At 35.0% G+C, this 19476-nt stretch overlaps 1 long non-coding RNA gene across 3 annotated transcripts; it reads left to right on the top strand.

Annotated features, from left to right (window-relative positions):
- The first annotated feature begins 5565 nt into the window (after positions 1 to 5565).
- Positions 5566 to 13952, top strand: LOC128556848 (uncharacterized). Of its 3 annotated transcripts, none has more exons than XR_008370871.1 (4): positions 5566 to 5761; positions 6156 to 6215; positions 9261 to 9346; positions 10504 to 13952. It is a non-coding gene; the product is annotated as an uncharacterized LOC128556848 (long non-coding RNA). The 3 variants fall into 3 exon arrangements; XR_008370872.1 differs by lacking the exon at positions 5566 to 5761 and adding an exon at positions 5785 to 6035; XR_008370870.1 differs by lacking the exon at positions 5566 to 5761 and having other exon boundaries at positions 5820 to 6215.
- Positions 13953 to 19476: the final 5524 nt, after the last annotated feature.

Below are 19476 nucleotides of genomic sequence, written 5' to 3'. Positions count from 1 at the left end.
GTTTTAATCGACTGTATGGACTTCGCTCCGCAGCAAGGTACAATACAGTTTCAATTGGCAATATTCTATCCTTTTTAAAGCAGATAGGCATATATCACAATAGTCCCAATCCGTGACTCTAGTTACCTCCCCTGACGGTCCGTCCACATATCAAACTGAAATGAAATGAAAGTGATAATTACGCAACGGGTTGGACTAGTATCACAATATCTGAACATGAAAAAAAGATATTCACATATTTTACAATATCATTGTTTGCCTCTGATATTTTAACCCTTTATATGTATATACAGTTTTACATAAATGTTGTTAGAGAGCCTTTACAATTTTCGTTTTCAAAACAACTTCCGTTGTCGGCGATATATGACCTTTTTGTGTCGATTCGCCGTAAAATACAACACACTCACTCTTGACAAAAAGGTAAGAAGCTGTGCTAAAGCACTCACAAACTTACAGAACGTAGTCAGCTGCTGATATGACATTTTCATATGCCTATGTACGTAGTTTACAGTCAACAGGACATAAATCCTGTATATTGATCGGCAAATGAAATAATTCACTAAACATTATTTTAAGAGTCTGCGTTTAACGACAGTGTACATACGCCTTTTTCGAAAGCAGGTGACCAAAGATAATGAAAAATTAGTGAAAAGTTACTGTGACAAACAGCAAAATTGGTGCAGAATTTGCGTTTTAGAACGGCCATAATTTCTGAGATATCCTAGTATATACTTTTCAATATTTTATTAATCGAGTAGGGCTTTAGAATGAAGCATTATTTCCTTAAAGTACATTCTTTGGACTGCTGTAAATTTCGGACAAGGGTACAAATACGAACAATATTAGCAAAGGCCGTCATAATTAGTAGTGAACGGTTAAAATGAATGAGGAGTCTGCCTTGGTATCTTCAGTGTAAATCCTAAATAATCCAAACGCAGTCATTAGGCCTAAATTACTAAGACAATAGTGTTATTCTCATTAACCCCGAACTGACCTTCAAAGAAGGCAATTTGGAGATTCTAGAAGCTTTAAGTACTTAACTTTCTTTCATATATGAGCCGTGCCATGAGAAAACCAACATAGTGGGTTTGCGACCAGCATGGATCCAGACCAGCCTGCGCATCCGCGCAGTCTGGTCAGGCTCCATGCTGTTCGCTTTTAAAGCCTATTGGAATTGGAGAAACTGTTAGCGAACAGCATGGATCCTGACCAGACTGCGCGGATGCGCAGGCTGGTCTGGATCCATGCTGGTCGCAAACCCACTATGTTGGTTTTCTCATGGCACGGCTCATATGGTCTTAAACCCTTACTTTCTTGGACGTTTAATGTTTTTTTCTGATTTCACAGATTACATCTCAAATGCTATCAATGGGATTTAAAGAAGCGTCAGTAAGATCAGTGTCTGTCCTTGTTGCGCATGTCTTATGGGTTTGTGGTTGAAGGTTTTAAATTAAGTAACGGCAATATGATAAGAATCGACTGCAAACAGAGATATACGGTTTGTTTTTAAACCAAAGCTATCTTGTTTAAATGGTACAGAATCCCTTAAACGACAGCTTACAGTCTCCTTAGTCTCCTTCGAACTGGTTACTGCCTTCAGTAGGAAAAGGAATGTTCATGTCTCTTTTAAGTATTTCTCTTTAAGTCTATGTTGCATTGGTCAGCATCCTACAACATGCTTAGAACTGACTACACGCTCCTGATGATGCTTCCATAGTTTATGTAATTGCACAGCTTCCTCTTAAATGGTTTATAATAAGGTACTGTCGTACATGTAAAGTTGAAAAGTGGTACAACGTTTTATTTGCAGTACTTGCTTGTAAACGTGTTTACAAATTGATATATTATTAGTTGATGTGCGAAATATGTAAAATAAGAAGAAACAAAGATACCTACGAATTAAAACTGTTATAATATGTGCATCAAAGTTATTCATAACATCTCCAATTATTTATTAAATACTAAAAGAAAACTACAACCTTCACCTTTGTCATAAACTAATATTAATTCTGTACGCCACCACTCCGTCTTAAAAGAAACTTGCATTTTTCAAAAAATATCACCCTTAAAAATAGTTATATTCGATGTTTACCAAACTCTGTTGGCATATAATTGTGATACTTTTTTACACACATAACTATTAATTGGTTTGATTGACACACAAATATACAGAATATACGGACAATTTCTCATCAGAGGGAGTAATATTATGCCATTTACAAGTCAGCACGACACACTGTTCAACATTTACATAACATTAATGTTTCAATGGATATGAAGGTTTTAATTTTCAGACTGTCTATGGGAGGTATCAAAATAAAATGGAAAAAGTGGAAAACCGGTAGTGCGTCTTGCATTAAGCAATACAGAAAACTTGGAATAACTTATTTGAAAACTATATAGTAAATAAAAATATTACGAAGTAGTCATGGATCCAACTTCGTTACAGTAACACCTCGATGTCTTTAAACCTAGGATAAATATATTTGGCCTTTCTACTAAAAACTTTAATGTTACAGATGAGGTGCCTTCTCACATAAATTCCGCCTGACAATATACAAAACTCATAGGATTACATGTGTCTAGGCTGTTTCCTAAATTCGCTTCATAGCTTGTGTTCCAGTACATCTAAACAAACTTTTGATAATTATGAACTTGGAAAAAAATCATATTTTCCCAGAATTGGATTTGAAAGTCTCTGTACGCATCCCAAATTCTGCAGATGTGCATTATAAATATACTAGCATGACGTAGACTGATCTAAAACACAAATACAAGAATTTACCCTCTCGGTCTAAGCATTGCAGGATGATTTATAGCTGCAACAAATCTCAAATTGGACACTGGTTACAATCAGATACAATTAACTGAACATAGAAAACATATATGTCGGTGCTGAGCTCAAATACAAGTTGATTTGTTTGTTTGTTTTGGGTTTAACGCCGTTTTTCAACAGTATTTCAGTCATGTAACGGCGGGCAGTTAACCTAACCAGTGTTCCTGGATTCTGTACCAGTACAAACCTGTTCTACCAACTTCCCAACCTGAATCAGAGGTGGAGGACTAATGATTTCAGACACAATGTCGTTTTATCAAATAGTCACGGAGAACATAAGCCCCGCCCAAGGATCGAACTCACAACCCCGCTCTCCGTAGACCAACGCTCTTACATACTGAGCTAAGCGGGCGGGCTGAAATACAAGTTGAATACCTCTCTTTGTACGTTTTCCTGATTCGTTTTGAAGTTTAGTCCCCTTAAGTAAGTTTTATGTACTCGTACACAAATATCACGTTACAATGATTGCAAATTGAACGTTTGAATATATAGTGACACAGGGGCTCAGAACGGCGTTTGTTAACTCGATATACTGGCTGTTTCTATATAGTTCCATTTGTTTTATATCTTTGAAGTTACGTATATTTAGGAACTGTGCTTCTAACATTATTATGGAATATGCAGACGTTTGAGTTCGCGTTCTCAACATTTGAATGATATTCATTTCTCTGCAAGTTCTGTCTATGAAAAAGAATAAATATTTTAGTAACCTTGACTCAGTTAATACGATTTATATACTATATGTAATGCTCCTTTAAAGTCTTACTGAGGGAAATCGTGATAAGGAACAAACTGCAGTCTACGATATAACCATAATACTGTCACTGTTTACGATAAGATTACTTCCTTTTTAGACTCCTATGCAATGTTATTGATTGCAATGCAACGAGATGGAGAAATTGCTAGGATTGAATAATTTTATGGTGAATATATTTCTCAGAACCATCTGCACGGCGTCATGTTAGCTGTTTTTACAATTAAAGTATAATAAACAAAATAAATGATGTCTAGAGAAACGCCATGATGATATGTAGCTTCAGGTGAAATGTCAGAAAGTGTTTTCAATACAAAAACATAGGAAACTAGAAATGTGTCGCAGACACGGATGCTCCCGCAACATGAGAAAGGTCACAGGCATGGTACTGCTCACAAACTAAAAGAGGACCCTTGGCCCTATTTATTTATCTAAAAATATTGAAGGAAAACCAGAAAATTCAGTAATCTGTATTTGTAGTGAAAATTGGCTGAGTTCAACCAAGGACTGTGACCTTGACCTATAAGTTAGTGAAAAGGTTGTTGCGCATGACACATTGTCTATCCATGCTTATCATTTGTGTCAAATTATTTTGAAATCAGACCATGCATGTCAAAGTTATGGCCCGGACACGACCACCACCCTTTCCTGAACACATAAACAAACACACACACGGAAGGGGTAACACTATATGCACCCCCACCCCTCCATTTTATGGCGGGGGCATAACTATCGAATTTTTAAGAGTGGGTTGAATCAAGACATTAGATAATCTAAAGATATTCTAAGAACCTAACAACGCAAAACTCCATACTGGTAAAGGATGACAGTTGGTTGGGTATTCCATTCCATACAAATGCCATTTTGTAAACATTACTATTAGTGATCTAATACCTTAAGAAAATTGAAGAGTTATGTTTGTTTTGCAAATTGCCCGGTGCAACTGTTCCTTTCCATATTGCAACTCCACAGCTGAAGCCTTTAGGTACTGATAGTGCCGACTGTCATATATTTATTAAGCTGATTTATTTACAGAAAGTGTACATACGCCTTTTTACAATTGCTTATAATGAGATGTCGTATTTGCGAACCATAACCTTATACCATACATGTTTTGCATCCAATAACACATATTATTACATGACTCCTAATGTAAATCATCGGTCCATAGTCTGTGCTTGTACAATTTGCTTTAAGGCCGGAATTGCATTATTCCAGAGTGTTTCAAATAATGTTTTGAGTCTGTCGACGTTTCTAGACCCAAATTACCAGGAAGTATCAAAGCATAAAGGTTAAATTAATTACTAATCTGACATTTAATGTCAGTGAACACGTATGACTTTGTGTATGTGAATACCATTAATTAATTTACAAGTATCATTATGTTGGAAGGAAATGTCATTAATACTCACATCTAATACAATTTTACTAGATACAGATATAAACTAACGGTCATGACCCAGACTTGTATGTGGGTTTCCACTTTTGTTCTATTGTAAAGTTTACAACATCTCTGTAAATGTCAGATTTTTTATAACTTGTCACATAACTTCCTTTTAGTTACTAATATACGTTTCAAAGTATTTCTGATTCATGATGATAAAATTTAGTAATATTTGAACACCCTCATAATTTAAGATATCGGCAGCACTGATTCCCGCCCATATCACAATAGGACTTTTTTGTTTTGAAAAAACGAAAACCCGAAGCAACCGAATCCATCTGAGGTAAAGTTTACCTTGCTTTCTGCGCGAGCAACTATAATTTAATTGCGATTACTTTGAGAAAACGTCATGAATTGTGTACAATTTTTTCACAGTTAGCAATTACGCACATGTGGACATTTTGTCAATGAAATACAATACGAAATAAAACTAAGCCAAAAATCAAACTGCCGCATCCTTATAGGGAATCGATCTTACCGATTTTCGTCGCGAAGCGACGAAAATCGGGATCGAATCCCACTACGGTAACATACGAGGGTATCCAACCAACACATACTATCCAAATAAAAAAATATGGAGTTCCGGTTTAGACCATGGGCGTGCGACGACCCCGATGAAATTCGGGATATCACGGTCTTCGTTAATGTTAATAAGCGTCCGTCAGATCAGTAGGCAAAACGCAATATCCGCACAATAAGATGTCTGCGACCCGAAAGAATATTCGAAGTAAGCTGTTAATTTTGTTGCGTCAGAAGCTAATACTACACTGATATAATTTGTGATACAAACATGCTTTATTCTATACTGAGTAGCATTATTAAACGGCGACATTTTGAACATTTTTATATTTAGAGTGAGAGTGGATACACATTACACTGGCGCCGACATTTTGAAAATTTGAGGAAACAAAAACATTCTCCAACGAGTTCTTCAGCTCGGGGAATGAGAGAATAGATTCACCTTTGTGTCGCTTTTCAGATCGTATTTTAATTCCTTTCCGGTACTTTAGTTTCTTTGAACTTCTCTGTTACTAAGCCTATATTGAATTTTTAAAATTAAGAAATCGGTGATTTTACTTGCAGGCGTGACTGATTAATGGAATTATTTTACTTTTATTTAGAATATGGACGGCACTCCAGTACAGCATGTGCATGGTTGGCCTGTTGACATTTTTAGGAACGTGAGTAACTAACTTTCCATTGTATAATAATAATGTAAACAAACACCCCACCCATAAATAGCATAGAAATTCCTTATTTTTTACATTTTTATTTATTCATCAATTTGAAATGGGCCTTTTAGGTTATTATTTCTTAAGGCTCACTGCATGTGTACACAGCAGTGTGCGAAATTCAGATTTGAATCCACTAGACCATTTGGGCTACCAGATAGGAAATTTTCCAAGCCCGACACTTATTCTAAATAATGAGACCTCGGGTAGACCGATATTACATTTTGATATTTTACGTTGTCTACCTAGAGGATATCGACAAGTCAAAAAAATATAACGATATTTAACTCTCGAGTACAATTATTTGCACTAGCCCGACACTAATTTCACTACCCCGAACTTTTAATACCTTAAAATACTTAATTTTTGCACCATATAACATTTTGTAGACTATAACGCCCGATTTTTTTAGGATTGGCACTTGCCAATTACTGCTACTCGGACTTTTGACAATTTGCAAGATATAATAACGAGTGCTGAATACACATTTACACACACACTGATAGCATAATTTAAGCTCTGCCTACTGCAGGTACTTGTGAGAGGTGATTGTATTCAGCCGATTAGCGCTGTGGTTACATCTTTGACACTTCGTGTTTGATTGTCAACACGTGAGAGAGCAAAAAAAACAACAACAATTCAATAAGCATTCCTCAGTCTGGACGATGTGTGATGCCTTCTTAGTGTTTATTAATGGAGATCATATGAAATCACGATGCTGTACTCGTTTAATTAGCATGATTTTTAAAACAAATTTATAGGAAAATTTAGTAGCCTGGTCGGGCTTGTACCTGTGGAAAATCGGTAGCCCGAGTTGAAATTTGGTAGCCACAGGCTGTCGGACGACCGCGAATTTCAAACACTGACACAGTGATTAAGTTGAGCGTATGATTCTGCCGATAAGCTGTGCTTGGTCTAAATATAGGGAATCGGATCGGCTTATAGAAAAAAATATAGATTTTAAACCGGCTGGTAACATTGCCCGATCGGGCTTTCGACATAAAAACTAACATTTTTTGAAAAATAGTAAAGATATTTCTTTCAAACTTGGTTCATCTGTTCATATGACATAAATTGAAATAAAAATAACTTGGTAAAATGCCTTCAGTTTTGGTAGAATTATTTCCCCTTTTCAGATTTTTATGAGTTGACGCATAATTTTTGAAGTCCAAAAAAATTATGTGTTAATGCATTACATTATGCTATTGGCGTTTGTTTCGTTTATTCCACACTCATTTGACACCGTGCAAATTGTCAACAGTCAGGATAGCGTTGATAAGCGCAACGTGGCGCAGACATGCAATTCGGCTCGATCTTTCTTTGGAATATATGTAATACTGTTTACATGTTGTACTGATACAACCACATTTTAAAATAAATTCTTATTGATACATCCACATTTTAAAATAAAGTCATATCTGATCCCTAACAAGTTTGTAATTACAAAAATACAGCCCTTAATCTGGAGTTCTGAAGCATGCTCGATTAGTTGGTCAGAATTATGAAGGAATTGAATTCAAACTGTTCCATAAATGCAAGAGTTTAAGAGTTAGTCAGAACCATAATCATGCAGAAGATGTAATTACTTTCACAAATCACAGGGCTCAAATTTTGGACCCGCTTAATGTAAGTCAATTTCATAGAATGCAAGTTAAGATTAAAATTTCACACAATTTATTTTGCAAATACAAATAATTTAGTCAAAATTGTTGCGGTTTTTGTTATTGTTTGTAGATTCGCTTTCATTTGAGGATAACAGAAAACACAACATCTTTTTTTGGTTAGCCATTTTTTATTGAATGGATTACTGATTATAAAGAAATGTAGAGGTCTATCTTATAATTAAATCTAGAATGCAGGCTGTCTTACTAATTCATACATGTATACAGTTGAATCACTATTTATAATATTAGGTACGATAATTTGCCTTGCCGTAGTTTCAGCCAGTAGTTAAGTTACGCCATCAATGATGCGTTCCGAATTACTTTGAAGGTTATTTTGAGTTATAACGCACAAAATTGTACGCCAAGGAAAACCGTGCAAACAATATTGATGTTCTAGCATGATTTTTTAGGATATTCTAACATTCTTAATTGAAAGTCTAAATTTGCAAGTAGATTTCAGACTAAGCAACTATAAAAAAAGCTACATGTTAAAATTTTTATGTTGGTCAAAAAAGTTAAATTTGAGCTCTGCAAATGCAAACTGAAGCCGCTCACATTACTTTTTGGTCCGATTCATTCAGTTCCTGTTCTCCTAGGAATCCCCAGTCGAGCATGTCCCCAACAATATGATGAAATATTTTGAGGGTATGAGCTAGACCAGTTGTTTTATGGTTCAAAATTCAGCTTTAAGTTCAGGCATGTGAAATTGGTGTCAGGCTTGGAAAATTTTCTATCTGGTTGCCAGCATGGGTTAGTTGAAATCTGAATTTTGTACACTGCACACATACTCAAATATGTTTAAAGTTATACGTTTATGAATCATGACCATCAGATACCAATAAACAATTGTAGCATTTTGTCAGCTCCTGTGTTCATACTAAACTGAGGAAGGCAGAACAGATTCTTCTAGCTGCTTTACCAGTCTGTTTTTGCCTTTTAATGATACCGAGCAAACTGAAGGTCATAGACCACCAAGTCAAAAAGGTACCTGGAATTCACTGGGTTAAAGTAATGTTTGTCTGTTCTGGCTGGTCAGTCGTGTAAACAAACCTACTCGTACAGTGACATTTCTTTTTTGCAAACTGAAATTTTTAACCGCATTTACTTCGTTTCATTATATATTTTGACAAAATTTGCTGCTGTTTTATTTTCATTAGAAAAAGTTTTATTTAACAAATTTCTCCCGCCATGCCAATGATATAATTGGGGTCATCTTATTGGCATGAAAGTTGAAAAACTGCGAAAAGGATATTAGCTCTTAGACCTTTGAAATTTCAAAACAGCTGGTTGTCCATGTTTCCTTAATTTGCTCCCTTTTCACTATTTTCAGGCATCTTGGTCTATTATACAGAGTATTGTTGTACTGCTCCAAAGTGCTTGTTGACAGACTGAAACCACTTGCTTGCGGCTCATAAGGTATTTCTGTCATTCTGTTTCTTTATTATATAGTAAAAAATGCAGCTGTGGGAAGCAGTTTCAATCATTCAAAAAGTATGATATACTGTATACAAATTAGTATTTGTGTGAACAGATTTTTGCGATTGAGTCAGTGCAAATACCAAGGAACATTAGGCGTAAAAAAAATTGTCTGTTTTCTATATCCTGACCTACCATAAATTTTTGGCCCGACCCTAAATGGACGGTCCGTCCGCCTTTGAGAACATTTTTTTCAACTTTTTGATAAAAACTTTTTATGCTTTAAACATGGACAGTGATGTTATAAATCAACTTACTGATGCACTAGAGGCATAACCCCCCTATTTGTATTCATTTTTTGACACAAAAATAATTTCCAAAAAGTCTCCCTAAAAATAATTTCAAAAAATCCAAAGAAAAAGTTTTTCCGACCTACCTACCCAAATTTATTTTAGCATGTTACCGGAAACAAAATTTTTTTAGACCTTAGTAAAGACTCCATTTCATTTTCTTGATGATAAAGCATTTCTGGACAAAACCATAAAATTTAATACATGTATGCAAATTTAAACAGTTATTAGCTCAATCACCTGTCACAGAGTGACAACATGAGTTGATGTCCGTCATATGCCAACAATTTTTAAAAAATCTTCTTCAGAACCACTGGGCAGATTTACACCAAACTTCACAGAATGATCTTGTGGGGGTCCTCTTTCAAAATTACCCAAAGAATTTAATTCCATATAGAACTGACCGGAAAGAAAAACTTTGAAAATGATTTCTTGTCAGAAATTGTTAGCGGGCAGGGCTTTTCATCCTTATATGACAGAGGCCTGTATTCGGCCACTTCCCAATCCAAAAATATTGCATTTTTTTCCCAACATCTCAAAATGCAAGGTAACATTTCCCAAAAATCACATCAACAAATGGTTTAATTTGTGACCGGAGGAAGCGGTTCTGAGATATTGACTTTTTAGCTCACCTGTCACAAAGTGACAAGGTGAGTTTTTGTGATAGCGCGGCGTCTGGCATCCGTCCGTGCGTCGATAAACTTTTGATTGTGACCTCTCTATAGGTCACATTTTTCATAGGATCTTGATGAAAGTTGGTTAGGGTCTCTTTTTATCAATTTACAATATTTGATTTCTGTTTTACAGGTTCACTTCTTGAGAGCAGGCAGCTACAAAATGGAAGGTCAACAAATCCAGTATACTTGAAAAGCAAGAAAGAAACACCAGAAAATATAAAAAGACAGAAGAACAAGGGAACTTAAAAAAAAAAAACTTTTAAGGATAGGAATTCAGGATTTATTTAGAAACTAAATTTATTTTGAGAAGAGCAGTGTTTGACAAAGCTCTGTTACTTTAAGAGATAATGTATTATCACATTGGTTTTGTTATTGTCGAGCCCGCTTGCGGAAGCGAAGACATAGTTGTCTAAATGTCTATTCGGTGTATGTGCGTGTGTGCGTCCGTCCGTATTTGTTTGTCCGGACCATAATTTGGACATGCATGGAGCAATCTTGTTTATATATGGTATGAATGTTAACCTCAGTGAGACGGAGTGTCATGCGCAAGCCCCAGGTTCCTGTCTCAAAGGTCAAGATCACACTTACAGGTCAAAGGTCAAATTCAAAAATGACTGTCCGGAGCATTTCTTCTTGATGCATGGAGGGATTTTGATGTAACTTGGCACAATTGTTCACTATCATGAGATGGAGTGTCTTGCGCAAGAACCAGGTCCCTAGGTCTAAGGTCAAGGTCACACTTAGAGGTCAAAGGATACAAGAATGACAACTTTGTCTGGAGCATTTCTTCTTCATGCATGGATGGACTTTGATGTAACTTGGCACAAATGTTCACCACCATGAGACGGAGTGTCATACGGAGTGTCTTGCGCAAGAACCAGGTCCCTAGGTCTAAGGTCAAGGTCACACTTAGAGGTCAAAGGATACAAGAATGACAACTTTGTCTGGAGCATTTCTTCTTCATGCATGGATGGACTTTGATGTAACTTGGCACAAATGTTCACCACCATGAGACGGAGTGTCATACGGAAGAACTAGGTCTAAGGTCAAGGTCACACTTAGAGGTCAAAAGTAGGATACAAAAATGACTTTGTCTGGAGCATTTCTTTTTGATGCATGGAGGGATTTTGATGTAACTTGGCACAATTGTTCATCATCATGCGACGGAGTGTTATGCAAAAGATCCTAGAATTACTTCCCTTTGTTGTTACTATAAATAGCTTACATCTGTAACTTTTTTATTACTGGTCATAGGGAAAAATAAAGACTACTTTTCTGTAGTACAACATGCATGTTACATCCAATTTTCAGGTGTATTTTGACCTATCTCTGCTGGTGCGGATTTTTGTGTGGATTTTTTTATATATTTTTTAAAAAAAAATTTTAAATTTTTTTTTTAAATTTTACGTTCCTTTGTTGTTACTGTAAATAACTTATATTGTAACTTTTTGCAATCTCTTTTATTTGGCATAAATGTTTGCCTCAATGAGACAAGGAGTGTCATGCACAACTCCCAGTCCTTTAGACAGCTGGCGGGCTTGACATATTGCCCGTGGGTATCTAGTTCTCGTATTTTTCATGAGATTTTAAAGAGAATATTCTGTTATACCCCCATGTAGTAAGCTTGTTTGTCTTTCAGTCAGTAGGTTTTCATGGCTTCCAGGTGATAACTCATGAAAAGCTTGACCGCTTTAAATATTTTTTGGTACATAATTACAGGTCAAGTTCGACTGGGGTCAGTAGGTCAAAGGTCAAGATAACTTGCAAACGCTTTGGCCTGGGATCATAGCTTTTGTAACACAGGTGTATCATGATAAAATACAGGTTGTTTGAATTTGAGGTCAATAGATCAGAGGTCAAGGTCACAGTGACCTTGAACAGTTGAGTCGTTTCCGAATGATAACTTGAGACCTTGAGCCTAGGATGATAAAGTTTGGTACACAGGTGTCACATCATGAAATGCAGGTCAAGGTCACAATAAGGCAAAACAGTGAAATGTTTTTCAGATTATAACTTGAGAATGCTTGAGCCTAGGATCATGAAAATTGTTAGGGAGGTTGATTATGACCAGCAGGTGACCCCTAATGATGTTGAGGTCAGTAGGTCACAGGTCAAGGTCACACTGACCCGGTTCTTTAAATGATGCACGGAGGGGCACATGGGGTCTTCCTCCACCATTAAAACTGTAAAGTCGCCATATGACCTATCCTGTGTCAGTGTGATGTTAAGTTCAACAAAATAAATAACGGTTCTTTAAAACGGTTTTTGGACAATAACTTCAGGATCCTTGGGATGAGAAACACAAAATTTAGTACAAGGTTGGTCTTGACCAGCAGATTACCTGTATTGATTTAGAGTTCCAAAGGTCAGGATGACCCTGAACATTTAAACCTTTTCCATACAACAATTTGAGAACACTTTGGCGGAGGATCATGAAACTATAGAGATTGAATTTGAGGTCATTAGGTCATAGCTCAAGAAAATGCTGCTTTGATATTGGCTTAGTTCTGTGATAAGGCCATATTGTAGGGTATAATTCGTCACTCCTGTGACAACTCTAGCGTTTAGCTCACCTGAGCACAAAGTGCTCAAGGTGAGCTTTTGTGATTGTCCTGTGTCCGTCCGTCGTCAACAGTTTGACTGTTAACACTCTAGAGGTCACAATTTTGACCTAATCTTTATGAAACTTGGTCAGAATGTTACCCTCAATAAAATCTTGGACACTTTTGATATTGGGTTATCTTGGATCAAAAACTAGGTCACCAAGTCAAATCAAAGGAAAAGCTTGTTAACACCGTAGAGGTCACATTTAAGGCTATATCTTCATGAAACTTGGTCAGAATGTTAATCTTTATAATCTCAAGGTCCAGTTTGAATCTGGGTTATGTAGGGTCAAAAACTAGGTCACTAGGTCAGATCAAAGGAAAAGCTAGTTTACACTCTAGAAGCCAAATTTATGACCATATCTTAATCTTAATGAAACTTTGTCAGAATTTTAATCTTGATGATCTATAGGCCAAGTTAAATCTAGTTCAGGTGGGATTAAAAATTAGGTCACTAGGTCAAATCAAAGGAAAAGCTCGTTAACACTCCAGAGGCCACATTTATGACTGCATCTTCATGAAACTTCATCAAAATGTCTTGATGAGGGTCATGTGGGGTCAAAACTAGGTCACCAAGTCAAATCAAAGGAAAAGCTAGTTAACTCTTTAGAGGCTACATTTATGATCATATCTTGATGTAACTTGGTCAGAATGTTGATCTTGATGATCTTTATGTCAATATGTGAAGTGAGCGATACAGGGCCATCATGGCCCCTCTTGTTTATTTGTTCTTGTTGTAAGAGAAATTGTACATTTTAGAATACAGATTACAAGTCACATTTTCTTTATTTTGACAATACTTATTTCAAAGCCTGACAAAAGCATCCAGTACTGTTATTAAAAGTTGTTATTCACAGTTCAGCTATATTTTATGTATGGATAAAACAAGTTGTGTGATCTGTGATCATTATAAATGTGTATACAGATAAAACTTAAACATGTGAACAGTTTATTCAATAAATAAAGTGTAATGCTAGTCTTTTTGATGTGTATATAAAAACAAAATTAGGATTTGTTTTACGAGAAATTTGAGAATTACAATTAACACAAATAGAAAAAACCAAGCCTTGCACAAGAAGGCTAATATGTCTCCCTAGACTGAGCTCTTAACCTGCCGTGGTGCAAATAGATTGTTAATGTGTGTCTGTCTGTTAAGTCTTGTTAACAGTGAGTTGCAATCTAGTAAATTTTCAGTTTGTATGATTTTTAGCTCACCTGAGCACAGTGTGAGCTGTTGTGATCACCTTAAGTCTGTCATTGTGCTTCTCAACAGTTTGCTTGTTATTAAACACCCTAGTAGACAGTTTTTTTTAAATGTTAAAGGGATGAGTTGAAGTCTGATCGATTCCCGATTGAGGCAGTGCCTTATTTCATATTATACCTTATAATACCATATTTCATAAACAGCAAGGGACTGCATTTTAGACTACTTCACATGTTACAATAAGAAGTCACTTCCTGTTGTAAACAGTCTTTTAGGAGATTTTACTTTTTGAAATTATCTAACCAAAGACAAATCTGACTAGATTAAATCTAGAATTACAGAAATAAGCCTTTTAAAATCCAATACATTCAGACCAACCGAATTAAACTAAACAACCAGAAGAGGCGAAACAATACAAAATCTACTTGATTTTAAAGGGTTCAGTCATTAGCCGATTTTAATAAAATAATTGTAATTGCATTGGCAAGCTGAGACGCAAGTAATGCAATATATAAACCAAAAAGAGACTTCCTAAATGATATTTCTTTCTATTTTGTGGAAATGCTCGATAGTTTTATATATTCTTCACAGAACTTTCAGTAGCATTTATGTTGAACATAACAAAAGGGCCACTCACTGGCTTTTACAAGAAGATAACCTTGTGAAAGACTTAATAATTTATTATTACTCTCACTGAAGTTTTCAAAATGAGTACATTATCTTGCAATCCTGTTTAATTAGAAATATAAACCCCACAATGTGTTACACAGGTACATCATAGCCAAATATTCGACAAATGTTGAACTTGTCATTGTTTCACAATGTAAACAAAGTATAAGGTCAATGCTTTCTACAGACATAAAAACAAAGAAAAATATCAAACAGGGAGTGCCACGCACCAAAAGCGCAGCATGTGCATTTTTCTCGGAATGTCGGAACAAGTAATGAAATTCTTTGAGAGATATTTTGTCAAAAAATGTAAACTAATCTTGTTAATTTCTAATAAACCAAAGAAGCAAAAATTTGTCACAAACGGCAAGATGTTGCTTTTAAAGGCGTACGCCAGAGTCTCTGTATATGAGATGGGCAAATTGTTTCCCAATAACAGGACCCTCATCATCTCAGAAACAAAGATATGCAATAAAAGTCACCAGTATTGAAAAAGAGTTGTCTGCCCTTGCAAACAGTATTTCAGCCATCATATCCGACGTAGAACCCCTTTATATAAAATTCTTAGCAAGTAAGTTAATGTGTTTCATAAAACTTCATATTCTGCAATTAACGAGTACGACCACTGTAATTTTATACCTAACCTTTTATCTGTCAATGTTTGTGTACACCAGATGTTAATCTGTTGTGGTGGTACATAAAAAGCTGGTAGTGGAATCTTTTACATGCCTCTGAGAACAACTATTGACATTTCACTGATGGTTAGGCCGATGGAAAGAGGAATTATTATCATTCCTAAAAATATTTATAAATATATGTGCATATTAGACATATTACGCACATCGTTTTAAGCGACTTATAACTTAAAAACATTCTCAAGAGTTAATAAGGCAACCGTTTTTTCGTGGAAGGACATTTAACCATAATTATAACCCCTAATGCAGAGTATCTAAAAAATAATATTCTAGTGTTTCAGATTATGTCATAGTTCAGCTGCAACAGTATGAGTGGAAGTAAGATAAATGCATTATCAGATCATTGGTATTTTCGTAAATAATGCTGTTATGTAAAAGCTTATGTTCCTACTTGTAGCGGCTACAATGTAGTCGCCTATAATGTGAGTCTAATGGTCACTTCTTTGTTATATTTTATGGAATAAATATACGAAACTGGTTAATACTAAGTGTTTCTGTGGTCACTCTGTATCAGCCAAATGTAGAATCAGCTGCTGGAACATTGTAAGTCAGTAACAGTTTCAGCATACTATGTATATTTGACAAAATTGTATGATCCATTATCTGACCAAACAAATAAAATCTTATGTCGCTTTGCCTGCGGAATTAAATTTTCTTTTATCACTCAAGAAATATGGTCGTTTTATTTATTTACAAGCTTCTAATGAGGAAGGATTATATGAGATAGAATGCAGAAGTCCAAGTTGGGTATTTGTAGCAGGACGATTGTAGTATCTTATTCATAGACAGATTTACTGTGTCATTCAAATTTATATGTCCTGAATGATTTCTGTGAAAGAAACTTACAGGTGCGAAAGCATTCTCGAAACTTTGCATTATATGAGCACAAATAACTAGTCTTCACCCAGTACGTATTTTTATCGTCTTGCGCTCATATACCTTTTATCTGCAGAGACATTAATAACGCACAAAACCCACCTACTTTCAATTAATCAGTTAAAAGGCGATGCGTAGATTAATCTTAGTAAACTCTTTATTAAATATTTTTTTTTATCAATCTTATTATATGACATAGCAACTAATGAATTTGTAATTAAAATATGGTTGCACACCTTTAACAACCATCTGTGAAACAAGTAAAAGTGTAAAACAGGTGATATATGATTGCCTATTTATAGCTTAGGTAAATCCCAGTCTGTGTAAATCATGGGTGAACGATATTTATAGATTTAGAATGAATATTGTGAACATAATGTTGCCCTTGTCAATTAATTACAGACTGTATTGTTATTAAACTTTGGTATGATACTGGTTAAACATATGCAAAATATGCACATGTATATATTTTTTCTGATAAGAAGGTAATGTTTACCATTATAGCAAGGACACGTAAAATAAGTGCACATGTAAATAACAATGAATCACTGCTGTAATAATTACAATGTTTAGCATTCGACACTGAGATCCCAAACTTAGACCTTTTACGTAATGGTCAGATCAGTAAGTGTGTGATGTTGAATGACGTTGACCGTGGGTCAAGTTTTTTAATGAACGCATTGTCATGTTGTTATACAATAAAATAAACGTGACAACCTCTACAAATGAAAGTACAATATATATAGCATTAAACTAGATGAGTACGATAGGATCCTTTTCTATTAGTTTTTTATTCTTTAAAGTATTTTTCAGTAATGTCTCATTGTGTGAAACATTCTTCAAGAATTCCTGTTCTTTTATTATATATTTGGTGGATCAATTTAATTAAATATTATTAAACTCAGAATTTCATATATTGAGCCAGTTTTGACTACACAGAACTTTAATAATTTATAAGCTTCTGTGTAGTTTTCTTAAAACTAAAAATTTTTCAGAAGTTATCCCCCCTTTGAAAACTTGTAATTCTGACGGCACAGAAACGTACCACTTCTCTGACTCTGAAAAAGCTAATTATCTAAATGAATACTTTGCATCAATATCACACCTTGATGACGTTGATGGAGTGCCATCGCATATGCCCGACTATACAGATGCTAGTTTATCTACTATAGAAATACAAGAATCAGAAATTCAGGACATAATTAAAATCTTAGATATTAATAAAGCGGTCGGTGAAGACCTAATTAGTCATAAAGTATTGAAAAATATTTGCAAAACAATTTCCAAACCTCTTTGTACATTATTCAATAGGTCTTTGTCAGAATGTGTTTCTCCTGAAATTTGGAAATCAGCAATTGTAATGCCACTTTTTAAGAAAGGAGATAATAAATTGACTTCTAGTTATCGTCCTATTTCACTTTTAAGTTGTCTAAGAAAACTTATGAAAAGAATTCTACACAAACACATGTATAACCATTTGGTAGCTAATCAACTTATTTACTCTAAACAATCCGGCTTTTTGAAAGGACATTCTACGGTTTATCAATTATTAGATATGTACCATCAAATTGTTCAATCTCTAGATACCAAAACTTATACTTATATTGTATTTTGTGACATCTCTAAGGCCTTTGATAGAGTTTGGCACAAAGGTCTCCTTTATAAACTACAACTAAATGATATCAAAGGAAATTTGTTAAAATGGACCAAGAGTTATCTTGAAAACAGAAACCAGAAAGTTTTTGTTGGCTCTTCTTTATCTGAACCTCTCAGCGTCAATGCCGGGGTGCCCAAAGGCTCAGTCCTTGGGCCCCTTTTCTTTCTAGTATATGTTAATGACATCATTGAGAATTTGTTATGTATTGCACGTCTTTTTGCGGATGACACTTCTTTAGCATGTACTACATCTTCTTTGACTGATCTTGAAGGAATTGTTAACCATGATCTTGCCATGATAAATGCATGGTCTAAAAAATGGCTTGTAGATTTTAATCCGAATAAAACAGAAGCAATGTTTTTTACTTTACAACAAAATATCAACAAACCATTTTTGACATTTGATAACGTACCTGTTAGATTTGTTGAACGACATAAACACTTAGGTTTAACACTAAGTTCAAATGGAAAATGGCATGACCACATTGACCAAATAACTACATCAGCTTCAAAATTGTTAGGTATGATGAGAAAATTAAAGTATACTCTTAAAAGACAGACTCTTTATCAAAAATATATATCTTTCTTAAGACCTGTTTTAGAATATGCTTCTGTAGTGTGGGACGGCTGTACTCAGTACGAAAAAGAAACACTAGAAAAAATTCAACGTGAAGCAGCCCGTATTGTAACTGGACTTACCCGGTCTGTCTCAATTCAAAATTTATATCAGGAAATTAACTGGCTCTCACTATCTGACAGACGATTATATCAAAAACTTTTAATCACATTTAAAATTCGCAACGGTGATGCGCCCGAGTATTTGAATAATATTTTTCCAAACATTGTCAACAATTCTACACATTACAACTTAAGAAACGCTGAAAATCTTATAATCCTCAGTCGAAGAACTCAAATATTTTCTAATTCCTTTGAGCCTTCTGCTATTGATATTTGGAACAATTTGAGTCCTGAAATAAGAGCCACAAACACCTTATCAAGTTTTAAAAGATTGTTAAAAAATACCGTTTTTCCAACTACAGAAACTCCAAAATGGTATCTTGTAGGTGAAAGAAAATTTTCTATAATTCATGCACGGCTTAGAAACGCGTGCATTAATTTGAATTTTCATTTATTTTGCAATCATCTGTCTCAGGACTCAATCTGTTCTTGTGGAGAAGATATTGAAGACGTTAAACATTTTCTTTTCACTTGTACGAAATATACAAATCAAAGGATTAAACTTTTCCACGATCTAAGGCAATTTCATCCTTTAAATACCCAACTTCTTTTAGTTGGTAATTCCGAATTGTCATATGAAGACAACTGCAAAATATTCTGCTCAGTCCAAAATTACATAAAATCAACCAAACGCTTTTGAGACTCACCATATTTAGCAGGCA

Source organism: Mercenaria mercenaria, chromosome 5 (assembly GCF_021730395.1).
Source record: "Mercenaria mercenaria strain notata chromosome 5, MADL_Memer_1, whole genome shotgun sequence".
In the NCBI taxonomy this organism is placed as follows: domain Eukaryota; kingdom Metazoa; phylum Mollusca; class Bivalvia; order Venerida; family Veneridae; genus Mercenaria; species Mercenaria mercenaria.
This window is presented reverse-complemented; position numbering and strand designations above follow the sequence as displayed.